The sequence below is a fragment of the Notamacropus eugenii genome, chromosome 5, assembly GCF_028372415.1.
Source record: "Notamacropus eugenii isolate mMacEug1 chromosome 5, mMacEug1.pri_v2, whole genome shotgun sequence".
NCBI lineage: Eukaryota > Metazoa > Chordata > Mammalia > Diprotodontia > Macropodidae > Notamacropus > Notamacropus eugenii.
Genome location: NC_092876.1, coordinates 277,755,830 through 277,774,468, shown reverse-complemented (window position 1 = coordinate 277,774,468; position 18,639 = coordinate 277,755,830).

Below are 18,639 nucleotides of genomic sequence, written 5' to 3'. Positions count from 1 at the left end.
TTTGTGTTTGTGCTTCTCACCTTCAGCAATGTTACATTTTTGTAAAATGCTCTTTAATTCCCACCCTCAATACCTTCCAAAATACACCCCTCCCTCAGGTGTTTTTTTCCTTTCTCCAAAGACTTTGTCATTTTCCTTTCTTTGATAACCTGTCTCCCTCCCCTGGTGATGGTGTTTTTGTTAATGAATTTGCTGAAGGAGTGTGCTTTCCACCCCTCTCCCCAAAATAAACAAATACCCTGTATTTCCAGGTGCAAACTGACAAGGAGGTGTACTGCAAAAATGGTCACTGTAATGTGCAAACGGTTGGTTATTATTTTTAATAAATCTTTGAATCTCTTCATACTAGAACATCTTATTTTCCTTGTACACCATACAATCATGTACTCTTTTAACAGAGATTACTTTAAAAAATCTGGAAGTATTCTTTAAAGAAAACTTTATTAATAATCCTGTATTTTTACTGATCATGTTTTGAAATGTCTGAAAGACTTTATTGTTCTAATTATCCAGATGTATGTTTGTAAAATAGCTCTTTTATGAACTAGATGATAAGGTTGTATGTTTCTGGAACAAAATATTGGTCATCTAAAAAGAACTTTGTTTTCTGGGATCTGGGAAAATAGAAAATGAGCATTCAAATATCATTAAATAAGTTTAAAGGAACCATTTTGGGTTTGTTTGTGTGGTGTTAGATTATCTATAGCTGCCTGTTCTGTAGGGGAAAGTGGTGAGTGAGTAAGGCAAGCATTAGTTAATGTTGGTAGAAATGACTTTCAGAAATCTTGCTTATCAAGGCCGAAAGATGTCCAAATACAGTTGAGTAATGCAAAAACTTTTATAAATATTGTTCATTCTAGGGCTCATGGACTCCAAGCATCTGGTGAAAGAAAGTTCTTTATAGCTCATGCAGAGACGTTTTTATTTAATATTGCCTTAAACTCAAAAGTTTTAATGTTGTTAGGGTAATTTCTATTACCAGATGCTGAGGCTTCCACAAGTGCCTCATTTCTCTTGTCCTGTAGATACCAATTTACCCCAGTGAAGTCTCAGACAGCTTTGTGGTTTGTTTTTTTTTTTCCTCTTCATGGAAATGAGGGCTTGCATAGTTTGTGTAAATGAGGACAGTCCTGTCTTTTGATTTTGCCATGGTGTTCTTATTTTCAGTCATCCAAAGGGAAACGTGACTACTGGTCCACATTAAAAGTTTAACATAAGAAGAATATGCTTAGTATTTTGTAGCACAAATTACTTAAGAATACACAGAAGTGCTTTAGTCCTTTCAACACTTTTGTATAAGTACCTTTTGTTATAAGTAGTACCTTTTGTATAAGTGATAAAATTTTAGTACTTTCCCTTTTGCATCCAGAAAACAATCTTCTGAAAAGAATGAAAATTCTTTGTCCATATTTATAAAGCATTTTTTTAACATTCTCATTTGAGTGTTACTATGGACAGACCTATAAGGTAGATAGTAAAAGTAATATTATCCTCATTGTCTAGATGAGGGAACTAAGGCCCAGAGAACTGATCCAGGTCCAGTGTTGTTGGCAGTATACCACTGATTCTTGCCCTCATCCTCTCTGAGACAAAGTATTGGTATTATACAAGACCTTTTCCCCCCATACTAGATAGTTAATTTAGAAAAGTAAAAGGTTATCTCTTTTCTGCTGTGCCATTTGATTTTCATTTGTTCATAGTGCCTGGATAATAAAATAGATGCCAGTTACAAATTCGCATCTATTAAGTACTACTATGTGCCAGGGACTATTTGAGGTGCTAAGAATACAGAGACAAAAATGAATGTCTCTGCCTTTGAGGGTCTTATGTTCATTCAGGGAGACTACATGTACTCAGTGAGTACATAAAAAATAAATACATGATAATTAGGAGTGGGGGGGCGTCACTAGCAGCTAGGAGGAACATGAAAGATTTCATGGAGAAGGTGACTTGGAAGGGAATTATTTCAGTTCAGTGACAAGCTCAGAAGCCAGATTGTAAAAGGTAGAAATAGCTAAAATGAGATTAAGTGGAGGTAGGGAGAGTAGGTAACATTTTTCTGGAGGTTTGGCACTCAAAGGGAAGAGAAAGATACATCAATGACATGAAAGTAAATAGGACTTTTTTTTTAGTGACCATGGAAATAGAACTTCATTAATATAGAGAACTCTTGAGTGAGGAAATTCCTTTCCCAATCTCCCAATGAAGATTAGAACCTTCTGTGGGCAACTAGGTGGTGAGGTGGATAAAGCACTGGACTTGCAATCAGGAAGACTCACCTTTATGAGTTCAGATCTGGCCTCAGACACTTAGTAGCTGTGTGACCTTGCTTGCTTCCATTTCCTCATATGTAAAATGGATTGGGGAAGGAAATGGCAAATCACTCAAGTATCTTTGCCAAGAAAACCTCAAATGGGGTGAGCCATTACTGAAATGACCAAACAACACCAACAGCCCCTGCTCTATAATTTATAGTCCAAGAGTACACTGGAGATAAATGACTTGTCCAGGATCACAGAGCCAGTGGAGATGGGACTTAAACCTTACTGAGGGATCAGCTTTATTTTTGCTCTGTCAGTGAAGCCATAAGTCAGGACAAGGGGGGAAAAATTCAGCTTTCTCATGAACCTCTGCTTGTTACATGTGAGTCTTGCTTGCTATTTGAAAACAAAAATGCTAAAGATTTAGACTAGGAATCAGGACTCCAGAGTTCTCTGCCACTAACTTGCAGTGTAACCTTCATTCAAGAAATTCTTTAAACTCTCTTGGCCTCCATCCTTCTATAAAATGAGAGTGTTGTATTAGATTGTCTTTAGGGTCTTTTTCCAGCTTGAAATCTTATGACTAGATGAACTCTGGCCTATCTAACTTGGATTCCATGATTTTTTGCCTTATTCTCAGCTGGTAGTAGTGGTGGATCATTTACCTGGCCATGCACTTCATCAATGACCTCATTTGCAAGGTTATTTAAGGTAATAAAGAATTCTATAATCCTTCTTTTCTTTACCCAAACACACTCAAATATCCCCCATCCTTAAAAACCTGTCCCTAACCCTACCTTCCCTCTAACTTTTCTCAAACTCCCTGTAAAAGTTGTCTACACTTGCCCTTGTCCTAGTTCTAATCTCTATTTTATGTATTTCAACCAAACAACCCACCAGAATTTAGAAAAGAAAAAAAAACCCTTTCCGTTCATTTACTAAAACAATTTTAAAGTAACTTAAATATTGGCCCTAAACTTAGTACTGCTGCTTTTGAGTGGAATTATAGTGAATGTGCTAGCAGCTCTTCCATAATCATGGGTAAATATGGTAGTTTTCATCTTGCTAAAAGCTCCATTTTATACTTAGTGCCCATAATACCACTTCTGAGGCTGCCTGAAAGTTAAAATAAGACTTATTTGGGCCCTAGAGAAGTATTAGCTTTTTACCAAAGCTCTCTTGGAACTGTGCTCTAGCCAGATATGGGAGTCAGAGTTCCTAGGGACAGCTTGAGAAATTAGATGCAGTGGAATAACACAAAGCAAATATGTAGTGAATATTTTATCTTTATGAAAGACCACTCCTCCTTACCCCTTTCTTACTTGTTGGTAGATCTCCTTTAGACCTTAATGGTTCTGAGTTATTGCTGATTGTAGATACCCTGCTCCAATAGTTCAAATTGCAACCCCTCTCAGCCTTCTCTTTCTGTGGAACTCTTATGCATGTCCTAGATCCCATTAATAAGGAAGAAATTATCTTACTTACTCCCCAAGCAGAGTTTATGAGAATTGGAAAATTGCCACTAATGAAGTTTTCAGGTAACTCCTTTTTCACATTTTTCCATTTTAATGGGGAATGTGTGAATGTGATGACATGTAGATGATGAAGTTGTACGCACATATACAATGGAAATTCTTTGCATGCTGTCCAATGTATTTACATCTATAAATATGTTGTGCAAGGAGGATTTGACCTCTATAGTCCTACCTGGAATAGAGGAGAGACCAGCCAGAGAATTTATAAAGATTAAGGAACAAAATACTTTGCTCAGCTTTTAGCCTTTCTCATTTCTAATCTAGCCCATTATGACTGATTTAACATTTAGTTTTGTTCCAAACCCTCAAATCCTCCTCTTCTCCTTTCAGTATCCCCCAACCCCCCCCCTCCCCTACTGAGTACATTCCCTTTTATGTAATATCTGTGGCAGCAGGTTAGTCTCTTAAAGTTAGAACTTGGCAGTTTTTAAAACACTGAGTCACACTTCACATACATCCCATATTCACTTCCTCCCTCCTCTTCCTTTATTGTACATAAAAGGCTGCCATAGCTATCACTGTCATAATGTACAAGTTGAGTTTTTTCTGTGGTTTGCTGAGGTGGTTTCATATTATGCTTTTGTAATCTGTTGTATGAATTTTGGTCATTTTGTCAGCCCAAAAAACCACCATAAATATTTTTGTAAATATGACTCCTTTGACCTCTTTGGGATAAACATAGTAGTGATATTGCTAGGCCAAAGAGTATGCATAGCTTAATGGTTTAGGTAGTATAGTTCCAATTTGCTTTCCAGACTGTCAGGACCAGTTCACAGCTCCACCTAGAGTGCATTAAAGTACTTATTTTCCCACAATCCTTCAAGCCTTTGTCATTTTCCTTTTTATGTCAACTTTACCAGTCTAGTGAGTTATAAAGGTAGTACCTGAGAGTTGTTTTAATTGTTAGTTCTCTTAATAATTTAGAACATTTTTATATGGCTATAGCTTGGCTTTTTCCCTCCAAAAACTTCCTGCTCATCATATTCTTTGATCATTTATCAGTTGGGAAATGGCTCTTGTTCTTATAAATTTGATTCAGTTCCCTCTATAGCTTAGAAAGAGACCTTTGTCAGAGAAACTTACTACAAAGGGTCCCTTCCACCCCAATTTCCAATATCATAAATTTTGGACACCTGTAGTAGAAAAGTTCTTTGAATAGTAGAATGGTATCACTCAGTCAAGTCTGTCCAGGGGTTAAATCTCTTTTTTTGGAGTAGCTTTTATTTGAAAGAACCCTTTAGTCCAGTGCTACTCGGGGTAAGAAGGTCAACAAATCAACATTTTTAGCTATTATTTCAGGGCCTCACTCCTTTTCCTAAGGAAGTTTATTGGTTCAAAAGAGAACTGCTTTGGCTGGGAGACTAAATGATGTCTCCATGATCTCCATGAATTCTGTTACGTGACCTTCTCTGTAAATGTAGATCTGCTTAACATTTATGAAGGATGGAGGAATAAAAAAAGTCATTCTGAGTGTCTGTAATGTGATCTTGTCAGCTGGTCGTATTATTCAGTGAGCAAATGCATCAGGAGAGAAGCTGGTCTAGCCAGCAAAAACAAATCCCAAACAACTGGAAAGCTTTCATGCAGCCCCTGTAAACACAATAGATCAACAAATACTAGAAGCACAAGAGGAAGAGAAAAGAAGACCTTTACTTGTGACTTGCCACGTGCTGAGGGGACCCAGAATGTCCCATGCCTTTATTGTTTTCTTTTTTCTTTGAAACCAGTAATCTTTAACTTAAGAAATGCTTTCTAATCCATCTGTGCATCCTTCATTTATTCTGAAGAAAGCCTCATCTGTGACAGTGGATTGGAGAGCATCCTATTCCTTCTGTATAGTTCACGGAGTTATAGTGAGGTTTATATTCTAATCAAAGAATGCTGGAAAGAGGCATGGGCCTACTTCAGACGTGAGTTAGGAACAGCATTTCTTCTCAACTCCCTTGAGCTCTCTTCATATTGCTGTTATCTGAGCTTCAGTTGAAGCTGGACATAACTAGGCAGATCTGAAACAGGCATTTTATTTTAGGCTAGGCCAACAACAATAGAGATTGGAGAGTTTTAGAAGACATGAAGCAACAGACAATGGAAAGGGGAGAGCAATAGTGGTTTAGAAGAAGAATACAGAGCATTAAGGTAAGATTGGCAGTATGATACACTGGGAACAGCCATGAGCTAGGAGTAAGAAGATGCCTAAGGGCATCTGTGCAGAATGGACCTACTGTAACTTTTAGTTTTCCCTAGATAATCAGACCAACCTTCAGCCTCAAATCTCATCTATTCATCTACCCAGGCCATCTCATAAGCTGCCACCCCCTACTTTCTATCTTCTCAGAACAAAATACTCTTCCTACTAACCTCTCTCTTATATGTATTGTCTTCTCTTATTTGAATGTACACTCCTTGAGAGCAGAGACTATCTTTTTAAAATATATATATATTTTTTAATATTTGTATCACTCACTCTCAGCACAGTGCCAGGTTCACAGTAAACACTTGATAAGTGTTTTTAAAAAAAGAAATTATCTGACTTTTATGAGCCTCAGTCTCTTATTCTTTAAAATAAGGATTACAATGTCACTTGCCTTACAGAGTTTAAATGAGAATCAAATGAGATAGTATGTGAAAGTGAAAACAATAAAACACTTTGTGATGGATAACAACATTAATAGTTAACCCAAAATAATCTCAGATTCTCATTTTCTTCTCCATTCTTTTTGCAACGGCCCTAATCGAGACAATCATGCCAAACTTGGGTCAACTTCCAAACTGGTCAACAGAGTATCGAAGTGTGATGAGGCAGTCACAAAAGCCGATGTATTAAGAGAGACATTATAGCTGGAACAAGGGGAGCAATTATACTACCATGAAGTCAGTCAGGCAAAACGTGAAATATTGTGTTCAATTCAAGGCACTACATTTTAGCAAGGACCTTAAGGAGTTAGGAGTCCAACCAGAGGAGAGCTACTAGAATGATGAGGGCACTGGAAGCTGTGACATATGGGATGGCTGGAAGAAAGAGGGAATGTTTAAAACCCAGAGAAAAGGAGGCTTAGAGAAGACATGATAGCTTTCTTTAAGCTTTGACCAATAGCCATGGAGAAGCAGGTTAGGTTCATTCTGCTTGACCCCAGAATGCTGAGTCAAGAACAGTGGGGATAAGGAACAGAGAAGTAGACTGAGAATTAAGGTAAGAAAAAACTTTGTAACAGAACTGGCTAGATATGGAGTGTTTGTCACCCAGCCCATTTAACTCACTGTATCTGCTATCATAATAGCTAGCATTAATATAACACTTTAAGATTTGCAAAGCATTTTCTGTATGTTGCTAATTTGATCCTCATAACCCTGTAAAGTAAAATGCTATTATCCTCATTTTATGATAAGGAAACTGATGTTAAGAAACTTAACTGATGTTAAGTGATTTTTCCAAGAGTCTTATAGTGATTAAGTGGCTTTAGTAGGATTCAAACTCAGGTCTGCCAGACTCCAAAGCCAATGTTCTATCTACTATATCACCTAACTTCTTTAGACACCAGACTGTCCCATCCAGCCTATTTATCTTCTCTATGGACTGGGGACATGGAGTCTGGAAGTCCCAAGTGTGGAGGTCCAGGTCTCATGTCCACTATGGAAGGTGCTGGTCCATGTGGAGAAGAAAAAATTACTTAGAATAAAAGGAAAATGTCTGTGCCCTTTCTGCTTCAGGAGATGGTGAGTTCATCGTGAGAAGCCTTTAGATATAGGATGGATATACTGCATTCATATGGGCACACATATGTTGATGTCTGAGTGGATCTGTGACTGATGTAATCCCTCCAACAATTCAAATTACAGTCCATGCTTCTTTTTTATATTTGTTGAAGTGAATTGAATTGTGCAACTCTTGTCCATGCCTTCCCATAAATCCTCCAAAGAGAGTTCGCTCAAAGACTTCAGAGTCTTCCTGTGTGTACCTCGAAAACCTATGGATACTAGTGGATCACATAGACTATCCATCAAATATTCCTACCTCACACTCAAAGGACTTGCCCATCTTTTCTAGCCATGCTTGTTTTTTGTTTCTATCTTTTAAATGAGAGATATCAAACACATTGCCCACAGGAATTATTTATGTATGGTTTAATGGCCTCTGTTTCTATTTGAGTTTGACACCATTCTTTTAGAAAACTTCTGCACAGTTCTGCATTTTCTCCCATTTGCATTGATACCATGCTACCATGGTCCTTACCATTGTTATTTGGGCATTTCTAATTCTTCAGAGACTATGCTATTCCATGATTCCCCACCTTATGACATAACTCAGAAAGATCAGGGTTAAAAAGAAAAGTTGATTCTTCATTTTAGGAAGAAGCTTGGGTCATTAAAAACACTATGTAATATATCAAATGTAGTCCATCTTCCTTTCCTATTCAGATTGTGCCCAGTTCATTGTCCATCTACAGTTTCTGTCCAGGACATATGTACTGCTAGACAAACTCTACGGGGTTGGGCTAAATGCTCTGTCCACTCAAATATGTATCATAGTCTAGAGATAGTAGGCCTTCTGCAATACATCTTAAGCTTTCTCATATATATGTGTATATATATATATGTATATATATATATATATATATATATATATATATATATATATATATATAGTTAGGCCAAACACTTCTGAGGGAGCCTCAGTTTCCTTATCTGTAAAATGAAGGAGTTAGGTTAGATGGCCTCTGATGACCTTTCCAACTCAAAATCTATGATCCTGTGATTGTAGATCTCAGAATGCAATTATTGCGTTATCCATAAACATGAGAACTTAGTGTGCTTCATCTGTCAGGAGTTACTCTTCCATTTGGACTACATACTGGGATTGTTCTGCCACAGTGGCAAACACTTTTGGTCTACTTTTGTTATACCTTGCTCAGTTTTTGTAAGCAGATGGTCTTGAAACAAAGTTCTCTGCTGGATCTGTGAAGGCATTTTTATGATCATAACATGGGGTCCTGGGGGACTTGTGAGAGAAAACCTTTAAGGACACTTTTTTCCCTCTAGTGTCAAATACTTCTTTATTGTTGTCAAATAATAAGCCCAGTGGGATTTTGTATTTTCTGCATCTTTTGGTCAATTTTACAACCGAAAATGTAGTCATCTCTAGGATATTGTTGGTGAAAGTCTGTTCCTTTTTCATACTTTCATCCATGATACTATTGGTATCCTATTCTTTTTCTCTATATCTTAAGAACCAGTTCCTCTATATGCTCAAAATACTTTTGCTTCTGCTTGAAGCTCTTCTTTATATATTTGGTCTGGTCTTTTGACTGTGATGTCAGAATAACCAAAAGTGGTACTTCCACTGTATTGAAGGAGAAGATAGTTGTGGATTTATTTTTTGTTTTTTGTTTTTTTTGTAATCTTCCTTTTTTTCCCTATCTGTAAAAATAGCTGGAAAAGGAAATGGCAAACCACTCCAGTATCTTTGCCAAGAAAACCCCAAATGAGGTAATGAAGAGTCAGCTATGACTGAAACGACAGAACAACAATAACATTTTTGCCTATTTGCTGTCCTGCTCCCAATTTTATTTTTGAATATTATCAGAATGATCACATTTGATTGTTCCTTGCTGTTTGCTATAAACTTATTTTCTTCCCCCCCCCCAAATTTATTAATTTACTTGTTTTCAGTTTTCAACGCTCACTTCCATAAGTTTTAAATTTTCTCCCCTTCTCTCCCCAATATGGCATGCAATCTTATATGTGTTCTACACATACATTCATATTAAACACATTTTCACATTAGTCATGTTGCATAGAAGAATTACAGTGAATGGGAGAAACCATGAGAAAAACAAAATATAACAAAAGAGAAAGTAGTCTGCTTCATTCTGTGTTCCGACTCTATGATTCTTTCCCTGAATGTGGATGGCATTTTGCATCATGAGTCCTTTGGAAATGTTTTAGGTCCTTGCATTGCTGAGAAGAGCTAAGTATATAAAAAATCAGTCCTCACACACTGTAGCTATTATGGTGTGTAATGTTCTCCTGGTTCCTGCTCACTTCACTCTGCATCTGTTCATCTAAGTCTTTCCAGATTTTTCTGGAGTTCATCTGTTTGTAATTTTTTATAGCACAATCGTATTCCATTACATTCATATACCACAACTTGTTCAGCCATTCCCCAGTTGATGGGCATCCCCTTGATTTCCAGTTCTTCATCATCACCAAAAAAACTGCTAGAAATATTTTTGTATATGTGGGTCCCTTTCCATTTTTATGATCTCTTTGGGATACAGCCCTAGAAGTGTTTTGGCTGGGTCAAGGGGTATGCACTATAAACTTATTTTCACCCCTATAGTTTCTAGTTGTTTCATGATGTGTTACCACTGCTCATAATCTTCCACCACCATCATCTGTAATATTTTCTAAACAAATGAGTTTATATTCTAAGCCAATGTTGCCTTTTGCTTCTATGTTTTTTTGAAAAAGATCATTGGATTATACCCTTATTTACAGTTGAGGAAACTGAAGCCCAGAGAAGTTAAGCAATTTCCCCAATGTCACTTACATAGTAGTTAACTGAACCAGGATTTAAATTAAGATCCTTTGACTCCAAATCCAGCACTTTTCCCACTGTCCCTATGCTGTCCAAGATCAGTTGCTTACTAGCTAAAGTAGTTTCTAGACTCTTGGTCTCCTTGTTGTGGTGAATGATTTAAACTATAGGAAATGGTCATCTATTTCAATGTCTATTCTTTTATCTATTTCAATTTAATAGGTCATATAAGAGTTTTAATTGCGTACCATATCTTCTCATTTTTATTCTTCAAATTTAATATTGTGATTTTTACTCTATTAGGTCCATGATCTGATTGTTCACAATTATAAGGAAATAAAATTGCTGAAGTAGATGGTAGAAATTATAAGCTTTTAACATCTAAATGGACAGGTATAAAGAGGTGTATCACTTAAAGATTTTCATTCCCAGTTAAGTCAACTTGCCATGGATTTCCCTTTTCATGGAAATGCAAAATATGCCTCTGTGTTTGCTGCTACTTTTGGGTCTCAGGAGCCTCTGGCAGGGTAAATGCTAGGATATGCACATCAAGATCTTGAATGAATGTAAAGCATTTATTAAGTGCTTACTGTGTGTCCAGCATTGAGTAACTACTGAGAATACAAAGACAAAAGAGAGACAAACCCTGTGCTCTGGCATCTTACATTCTTTTTTTTTTTTTTTTTTGAAGACAGAACCAAAACATTTATTCAGATACTAGAAAGCCAAATCCATCATAGTAACAAAAATCTATACACAATAACAATGCAGAGAACAACATCATCCCCAAGCCTTCCTCCTGCTAGGCTTTTCACAAACCAGCTCCATTAAAAAAAAAAAATCACAAGCATGCTCACTTAAACAAAATCACAAACAAGCTCTTTCAGTCATGCTAGCCAGCAAGCCTGCTTGCCTGCATCCTTCCTAGCTCCGACTAGACTCTTACCAATTTTCTCTCAGCTCTGCTGTAGGTCCTCCTCTTCCTGTTCCACCCATTCAGCAAATTCCTCCTACAACAGGCTGCATGTGACTCAGACTCATGTGACTCTGGCTTCCATGTGACCCATGCAGGTCACATGGGCCTATTAATGAATGGGAAAGATCTTCCCATTTCAATTGCCATTACACCTGGATGTTAAAGGGAAAAAAATCCCATGTGTGTGTGACCATGGGGTAAGGGGAGGTGCACCGTACTACCTACTTTTTAAAGTCTGCTATTTTAAAGATCTGAGAAAGTTGCTGTAGGCAGCAACTAGTTTCACAATTTCTTTGTTTGTTTATTTATTTATTTACTTTTAGTTTTCAATATTCATTTTCACAAAATTTTGAATTCTAAATTTTCTCCCTGTCTCTCCACTCCCCCCACCCCATAACGCCATGCATTCTGATTAACCCTTCCCTCAATATGCCCTCCCTTCTATCACACCCCTCCCTTCCCTTATCCCTTTCTCTCTTTCCTTGTAGGGCAAGATAAATTTCTATACTCCATTACCTATATTTCTTATTTCCCAGTTGTATGCAAAAATAATTCTCAACATTCATTCCTAATACTTTGAATTACAACTTCTCTCCTTTCCTCCGTCCCCACCCATCCCCACTGAGAAGGCAGGCATTTCAATATAGGCTGTGTAAGTGTAGTTTTGTAAAAGACTTCCATAATAGTCATGTTGTGTAAGACTAACTATATTTCCCTCCATCCTATCCTGCCCCTTGTTTATTCTGTTCTCTCTTTTGACCTTGTCCCTCCCCAAAATGTTTGCTTCTGATTACTCCCTTCTCTCATTTGCCCTCCCTTCTATCATCCCCCTCACCCCACTTGTGCCCTTCTCCCCTACTCTTCTTTAGTGCAAGATATACTTTCATGCCAAACTGAGCATGTCATTCCCTCAAGCCAAATGTGAAGAGAGTAAGCTTCCCTTTTTCCCTCTCACATCCTCCCTTTTCTCCTCCACAGAAGAAGTTTTTTCTTGCCTCCTTGATGTGTGATAATTTACCCCATTCCATTTCTCCCTTTCTCCTCCCAATATATTCCTCTCACCCCTCAAATTTATTTTATTTTTTTAGGTATCATCCCTTCTTATTCAAGTCACCCTCTGTTCTGTGTGTATGTGTGTGTGTGTGTGTGTTTGTAATCCCTCTAACTGCCCAAGTACTGAAAAAAGTCTCAAGAGTTACAAATATTGTCTTTCAATATAGGAATATAAACAGTTCAACTTTAGAAAGTCCCTTATGTTTTCTCTTTCCTGTTTATCTTTTCATGCTTCTCTTGATTCTTGTGTTTGAAAGTCAAATTTTCTATTCAGTTCTGGTCTTTTCATCAGGAATGCTTGAAAGTTCTCTATATCATTGAATAACCATTTTTTCCCCTGAAGTATTATACTCGGTTTTGCTGAGTAGATGATTCTTGGTTTTAATCCCTGTTCCTTTGACTTCTGGAATATCATAATCTAAGCCCTTGGATTCCTTAATGTAGAAGCTGCCAGTGTTATCCTGATTGTATTTCCACAATACTCAAACTGTTTTTTTCTGGCTGCTTACAATATTTTCTCCTTGACCTGGGAACTCTGGAATTTGGTTAGAATATTCCTAGGAGTTTCTCTTTTTGGATCTCTTTCAGGAGGTGATCTGTGGATTCTTTCAATATTTATTTTGCCCTCTGGTTCTAAAATATCAGGGAAATTTTCCTTGATAATTTCATGAAAGATGATGTCCAGGCTCTTTTTTAGATCATGGCTTTCAGGTAGTACTATAATTATTAAATTGTCTCCTGGATTTATTTTCCAGATCAGTTGTTTTTCCAATGAGATATTTCAAATTATCTTTTATTTTTTCATTCTTTTGGTTTTGTTTTGTAATTTCTTGGTTTCTCATAAAGTCACTAGCTTTCATCTGTTCCATTTTAAAGAACTATTTTCTTCAGTGAGCTTTTGAACCTCCTTTTTCATTTGGCTAATTCTGCTTTTTAAAGCATTCTTCTTATTGGCTTTTTGGACCTCTTTTGTCAATTGAGTTAGCCTATTTTTAAAGGTGTTATTTTCTTCAGCATTTTTTTGGGTCTCCTTTAGCAAACTGTTGACTCACTTTTCATGATTTTCTTACATTGCTTTCATTTCTCTTCTCAATTTTTCCTCCACCTCTCTTACTTGATTTTCAAAATTCTTTTTGAGCTCTTCCATGGCCTGAAATCATTGTATATTTATTTTGGAGGTTTTGAATATGGAAGCCTTGACTTCCTCTGATGTTATGCTTTGTGCTTCCTCATCAGAAAGGATGGAAAAAAATATCTGTTCATCAAGAAAGTAACCTTCTATAATAATTTTTTCTCCCTTTTTTGGACATTTTCTTAGTCAGTTACTTGACTTTTGAGACCTTTGTCGAGAGGAGGGTATATTCTGTAAGTTCTCAGTTCCTCCAAGGTGGTACAATCAAGGAAGAGGTGTTTACTCCTCTCCTGAACTGGTCTGGGAGCAACCAAAAACTTTTCTGCTCAGAATCTGCAATGGAATTCCCTCTCCAGAGCCTCTACCAGTGCTCCTCCTCACCCGTGGGTGGAGCTCAGGGCTGAGAATCAGATCAGTGGCTCAGTTCCCCCAAGGGTTTTAGGCAGAGGTCTCCCAGGGCTGCCACTCAGGGCTGAGATTAGATCATCCCTCAATTCCCCCAGGGGCTCTAGGTGGAGGGCTCCAAAAATGGCAGCTGCTGGAGCCCTCCCACTGACCTTTGAAGCTGTCTGTGACATTTGTGGGTTGAGAATCTGGGAACTGCTGCAGGTGGCACCCTGAATCCTGTTCTGGGTCCTGTCCCTGCTGCTCCACGCTGGTCTGGTCTGTGCTTGTTGTGTTGGTCTCGGGATCTTACATTCTAATGAGGAAGACAACATATTTTGGGATATTATATTACATATTACATAAAATAATGTATATTTTGTAATCCCAGCTATGGTGTTACAGCCTGGGAAGTCACAAAGATATTAGATTCAACAATAGGGTAGTACATTGGAATTCCCTTTCTAGAAACAGTCACTCCAGAGCAAGAGGTGAAATTTAGGTGGGGGAAATAAGTATGGGAAGATCTTTGTCCAATACTTAACAATAAGGAGGTGAAAGACCTCCATTTCCTGATACTCCTGTTGGCAAATAAATTCTGTAAGGCTCAGTTTCCAAAGGCAGAAATTACATTGGAAAGGTACATGAAATAATAGCCAAATTTGAACCTGAGGTTTCCTATACCTAAGTTCAGCATAAAAGCACTGGTTTTTGGACCTAGGTTCAAACTTCACATCTGATGCTTACTATCTGTGTGACTTGGGGTAAGGCATTTAACCTTTCTGGACCTCAGTTCCCTCAATTGTATAATGAAAGGGTTGAACTAAGAAGACTTTTGAGATCCTTTCTGTCTACAGGCCTAAGAGCTATGACTTCTAAGAACTATGATTTCTACTTCTCGCTTCAGTGTGTAGGGGTTGTGATGCTGCACAGTGCTGAGAAGTGGGAAGAAGACAATTTATTTGTGTTCAATCATCTAGAAGACTTGGCAACCTTTTACAAGCCATTTGTTACATCCTGTGTCCAACTTAATCCTTTTGGTGAGTGAAGATGTCTCGGTAATCTCTTCTATTGCTTCATAAAACACAGTAATAAAGCCAATAGTTGCCTCCCCCAATAACTTTGCACCAAGAGCATCTTCCCCTTTCCTCCACCAGCTGGGATTGCAGGACCCACAAATCTCCAGTTACTGTCCAGCAGAATAAAACACCCTAAATCTTTCCTCCTGGGTCTTTAACTGTTTTGTGCTTGTTTTCAGATGCTGTCTGTGTAAAATGTTTTTCCTCATCAATGTTTTAACCTCATTTTTGATATTTATTCAGCTCTGCTGAATACGTAGCATTAAACTGAGCTCCAAGGATGGGAGAGTAAATCCACATTTCTTTCTGCTCTCTGGAGGTTTCATAATATTTCCCATTATCTGAGGTTATTGTTATACTTAGGATATTAATGAGCATTTTCCCTGCTGGAGTTTTCATTGCTTCTTCCCTCCCATTCCTAAAAACACAGTTTTGAATTAACATAGGAACCAAGTTATATATTCTTGCTTCATTTCCTCTGATTCTTAATCCTTCTTTTCAGCTTCATACTATTATACATAATATGATTCTCCCATCTGTCCATTTCTTTTGTCCTTGACACTGATTATAAGATTAAACCCTCTGCTGTGTTGTTTTGCTTTCCTTGTAAATTATTTCCAGGCAAATGTGGTGTACCTTCTTTCTTCATATCTAAGGTATAATTAGCCTAGGGATAGTGTAGAGGGGAGGGAAAGGCCCATACTGACCCAGGTCAGTTAGTATGCACTGACTTTCCAGGATGTTAGACTGGTAAGCATACTGAACAGCATGTCACATGAGTTATGAACTGTCCTGTCCTGGAAGAGAGAAAATCACCTACTTACATGAAATCGGATAAATGACAACGTGTGTGTATGTGTGGGTGTGTGGGTGTGTGGGTGTGTGGGTGTTACTTTATGCTTAGCAAGACTCTTTAGAAGTGGTTGTCTGAAGGTCATCTTCTATTTTTATTATCTAACATTTATTAAATGTAAATGTTGTGTTAGGGGTCCTATGCCAAACATCTAGTAGATTTACAGACAGGAATACTTTTTGAATATAGTTTTAAGACTGGTGACTCAATGCTATGCATGTGTCAATATCTTAGAATTGTAGGACTTAGGCCTAGAAGGGGACCTCATCAACCATTTATTCTGACCCCCTTATTTTGTGGATGAGGATACTGGAGCCATAGAGGGAAAGAGGCTTGTTCTAGATCACACAGAGCATAAACTTACAGCTAGAAGAGATCTTCCAAGGCAGTGAGAGATCAGAACCAGGATTTATTTCTTTATCTTGAGGTGGTTATGAATTTCTTTCCCTGAATATCCTGGGACTTTCCAGAGAACTTGTAATGACCTTTGCTTTAGTACTTAGTAGCTAACATTTATATATGCCAAGCCATGTGCTAAGTACTTTATTATCTCATTTGATCCTCATGACAACTCTGCTAAGTAGAAGCTGCTATGATCCCCATTTTACAGTCGAGGAAACTGAGGCAAATACCCAGCATTACACAGAAGTAATCTAAACATGAATTTGAACTCGAATCTTTCAGCCTCACTCCAAGTCCTGTACTTGGCGGCGGGGGGAGGGGGAAGAACATGCAAATAGAGAGAGCTAGAATGACCAGAAAATAAATACCATTGAGTATAGCCTTTAACTACAAATGGATTCTACTAACATCTATGCATATCTCTCTATATAAACATGTATATTTATATGACCACTAGATCATTTTTTAAAATATATTTTTATTTAAATGTTTTTCAATTACATTAAAATTTTTTACATTCCTTTTTAAAAATTTTGAGTTCCAAATTCTCTCTCCCTCCTGCCCTTTGAGAAGATAGGCAATATGATGACAATTATACTTGTGAAGTCATGCATAACATATGCCCATATTAGCTATGTTGCAAAAGAACATATGCACACACACACAAACAAGAACAATAAAGTAAAAAAAGTATGCTTCAATCTGTACTCAGTTCATTAGTTCTCTCTCTTGAGGTGGAGAGCATTTTTCATCATGTGACTTCTAGATTCTTAAAGGATTCCAGCTCTTTTTATTTAACTTTGCTTTTGATTTTAGGATATTCCCTTATCATAGTTAGACTTATTATTAATATATACATTAATATTAATATATAGTAATACATCATTAATATTAATGCATTAATTATGCATGTGCAGGCAAACATGTTTTATATGTGTATACACATACATACATACATACATACCGCCTGGATGGAGCAGACCTTCTGGGAACAGTTAAGCCAAGGTCATAATGAGGTAATCCCAAGATGAGTGTAGGTCTGTGCCCTTCCTGCAGGACTGTGACCATGGGATTTCTTTATGACTTGTAAAACCCTGTCCTTAGCCTAAGGGGTGTGTGACTTGAAATCTCTGACACAACTAACACAGCCAGCCTCCAGCAGGCGCCACCCTTTCTCTAAGCCGGGGGGGGGGGGGGGGGGGGGGGGGGGGGTATGGGGGAGGAGTATCATTGGCCCTAGCTGACCACCTGGTGTGGGGGAAGGATGACCTCCATTTATATTTCTTGTGTTGCTTGGCTTCTTTGCTGGAAGCTTGCCTTCTCTACAGATAGGGCTCCTGTCTTTCTTTGCCTCAGGGCCCAGACTAACTGTCCTGGTGTTATTGTAGAGTTGTTTAGTCATGTCTATCTCTATGTGACCCCCTGGACTTTGTCCAGGAAATTTTCTTAGCAAAGATACTGGAGTGGTTTGCTGTTTTCTTCTCCAGTGCGTCCCCGTTCTACAGATGAGGGACAGAGGTAAACAAGGATTAGGTGACTCACTCAGGGTCAGACAGACAGTAAATATTTGTGGCTGGATTTGAACTCGGTCTTCCTGATTCCAGGACTAGAGCTCTATCCACTATCACCTCTTACTGCCCAGACCAACAGTCCTACCTTGGGTCAAATAAAAAAAAAAAGTGGGGGAGGGACTTGAGATTTTAAAAGGAATGAATATGGATTATAGTTAATGTCATGTACCACATAACTTTTTGTCACTTAATCACATCATACCTTGGTTTCTCTCTCTATAATGACCCAGGAGCAGCATGTTTGTCAAAACGTATAGTAATAACAGTGTAGAAAAGGTGTTAGGTATCGCCATTGTGTGGGAATAGGAAGTTGTTTACTGTGGCAACTCTGGCCATATTGTTGTTCACCATTGCTTACATAAGATTTATTCAGAAGGTACACTCCTCATACATTTTGACTTAATGAAATGATTTAGTTGCCATTGATGGTTGAGAAAATCAGCAATAGTAATGTTAAACTGAGGCAGCTGAGGAGAAGATTGGAGTTGGATGGTTAGATAATAATGATAATAATTGCTAGCATTAATATAGGGCTATAAGGTTTCCAAAGCACTTTACACAGGCTGTCTTATTTGATCCTCACAACAACCTTATGAGATAGGTGCAATTATGACCCCCATTTTATAGATGAGGAAACTGAGGCAAGCAGAAGTTAAGTGACTTGCCTAGGATCACATAGCTAGTAAGTAATAGGCAGGATTCAAACTCAGGTGGAGCCCTCTATCCACTTTCCCACCTAGTTGCTGCACAGGAAAACTCCTTTTCTCTCTACCTCAGTTTCCTACAAATGTGAAACATCTGACTTTACACAGCTCAGAGATAACGCTAGGGCAGCCTCTCTCATTTTATCTTGTGTTG